This window comes from Ruditapes philippinarum, unplaced genomic scaffold, assembly GCF_026571515.1.
Source record: "Ruditapes philippinarum isolate M1 unplaced genomic scaffold, ASM2657151v2 ctg439_1_1_1_1, whole genome shotgun sequence".
Taxonomy (NCBI): Eukaryota; Metazoa; Mollusca; class Bivalvia; order Venerida; family Veneridae; genus Ruditapes; species Ruditapes philippinarum.
Genome location: NW_026862043.1, coordinates 169,271 through 172,387, shown reverse-complemented (window position 1 = coordinate 172,387; position 3,117 = coordinate 169,271).

Here is a 3,117-nt window from a genome sequence, read left to right as displayed (position 1 = left end):
AGTGATAACACGTGATTATGCATTTTTTATTATTCCCCCTTAGTTTCGTATATCTGTTATAGATACAATTAAGGTTTTAGGTACTTACTGCTTTAAGTCATCACACACTTATTTATTTGCTTGGTGACATAACTTGCAATCACGTATATTAAAGCCTTTGAATAAATTGAAGTCATCGTTATTGCGTTTTTGCCCTACGCAGAATGCGCATGCGCGGAATGTAACATTCGTTACTATGGAAAATCGTATTGTAAAAAGGTCTATAGGACATATCATGCTACGGATTTTTTCTCGTACCACGTGACGGAACAGTACAATATAGTCACATTTGACTCGGAACATACGAATTCCGAGACCGGGGAAACGGAAAAAATGCTTTGGGTTTAACTAAATGTTATAATTGATTAATTATATAATAAATATAAAAAAAACAATATATCAGTTTAAACTCAAAATTTGATTAGGTTCAACTCATAAAAGTAAGATACATGTATAAGCGTCTTGATATTTCTGTTATATAAAAGAGAGATACATGTATGAGTGTCGTAATATTTCAGTAATAAAAAAGAGAGATCCATTTATAAATATCGTGATATTTCTATTATATAAAAGAAAGTTATATTTTATTATATGATTTAAATCTAGCTGCAATCTCATTGGCCGAGAACTATTTATAAAATCATATTAACTTGGTGAAGTATCATATTCACTGGGTGAATTGGATTTTTCAAATCTAAAAATAGATTGAGACTCAGTATCGTAGACTGTAAATTACTCTTGCACATAAGAAAATGTTGTATTTTGTTCTACATGTCATATTTCTCGATTAAAATACCATTACTTTACTATAATAGTTAGAAGTTGCATCGCAATGACGTGTATAAACTTGAATTACTTTTGTTTGAACGCCTTACATTATTTGTTTACAGAGCGTCTTTGTTTCCTGGGCTTCAATGAAAACAGGCAAAAGTGCTGTTTTGTAATTGCTTACACGGCTTTACTTTTTGTATGTCTCTTTAATCTTCATCTATTCACATAATAAAAACAATTATTGACTAGTGAGCCAATTAATATGATGTGATATTCAATGACTCACTAGTATATTATTGTATAATAAGTATCGTGATATTTCTATTATATAAATGAGAAAAACATGTATACGTATCCTGATATTTCTGTTTCCTGTGATCACTATACATTTTATATTGATAAAATGTCTCTTTAAAGACTTTTAAGACTGGCATTGCATTTCATTAATTGAAGTGTAATATTAATGTTATTTTATACTGCATACATATATGAGTCTATAAATAAATATGATTTAGGACATTGATGTCGTTTTTATACAAAGGATTCAGATATAACATATGTATTTAATTTCGAACCGTGACATAGGACAATATAAATGATTAAAAAATAAAAGAAAAAAATTAATAACAACAAAGGAGCTGTCATAACTTTGTCCAGATGCATAATAACTGATAATATGATAACTGTGTTATATAACTGATTCCTGCCTGTAATACGAGACAAAGGTCTGACAGACAAAGGTCTGAGATATTTCCAAACATTTAATTTATCAAATGGATTGAATTGTTAAAATTGTTACATTATTGTACTTTACATTATTGAATAATTTATGCTTCAAGAATAAAATATCATGTTGTAAAAATATATAGTTTGGAAACATCTTAATTGAAAATGTGTTAAAGATAAATCGTTCACCAATTAATACACAGTGCATTAACTAGATAACATGTATAAGTTTAATACATGTTTATTTTGTTAAAAATTACTTCATCAAAATGGGTGCTGTATGAAAAGGAATGTGACTTGTTTTCTTTATAAAAAAGTTTAAAAATTTTTAAAAAGCCCTTCAACGTAAAATTGGGTTTTGGGTGACATAGGGTTTTAGGATATTTTTATAAAAGATAAGACTCGTGATAAAAACCCAATAAAGTAAAAAATGAAAGTGTAAAAAAATGCTGATAAGTTTTTGGAAAAATCCCTACTGTATGGTAACTAAATTTTATTTTCTAAACCAAAATTTTGAAAATTTTGGGCGGAATAAACTTAAAAATTTTAAATTAAATGGTTTGTTCTAAGCCCCTGATTTCGGGGAATTTAAGGGGAAAAAAAAAAATGACCTTGTCTAAACATGTACACATGTTTATTGATTTATTGAACAGAAACGAGGTTTTATACCGTGACATAGGACAATATAAATAAAAAATAAAAGAAAAAAATGCATATCAAAAAAGGAGCTGTCATATATTTGTCCAGATGCATATTATGTATTGTGTTTCATAACATGTAGCTTCAAACTTTTTATCATAAGTTTGAAAATGCCGCGCAGTTAACGATAGGATGTTTAAAATCAAAAGTATGAAACCCGATAATTATTAGTTTTTTTTAATTTAAATTTTTGGAAAATTATTTTATGTATGCTATCTGAATTTTACGCGAGTTAAAGATGTATTGGTTCTTTGTTTAAATATTTTTCGAAAAAAATATATGTAAATTTGTAAATAAGAAACGAGGATGTTGAATTCCGCCATGTTTGTTTTGTAGTTTTAATATTTCAGAAGTCAGAAAAAATGTGTTAACCGGATAATAGTTTAAATCATCTCGATATATAAACAGTAAATAACACAAGTGTTTATACAGATACACGTTAACATAGAAGTTGATTAATAAATTAGATAAGTAACTATGTCTTCAACAGGTACCGAAAACTACAGTATAATTATGCTGACATTAATGAAAGGTGGAACAAAACTAACAAGAAGACTTGTGGAGAAAACAGTTAAAGATATTAGCAAGAATTGTGGAGAAGATACTATCGATGAATTTTTGATAAAAAACAAATCTTTGATATTAAAACAGAAATTGGGAAAGAACAAGCAGGATGTGTTTTTTCCATCGTCCGGACACACGAATCTAGATAACTGGGACCTTTGCATGTTCTGTTTTATTCTAGAAGAAACGTGTGGTCTGACATATACTATGAAGATGTTATATCAAGAAGCTTTTAAAGATCAGAAAACAAACTTTGTCATTCAAATGACCCAACGTTTAGAAACGAAGAAAATTCGAGAAGTATACTGAACAAATGAA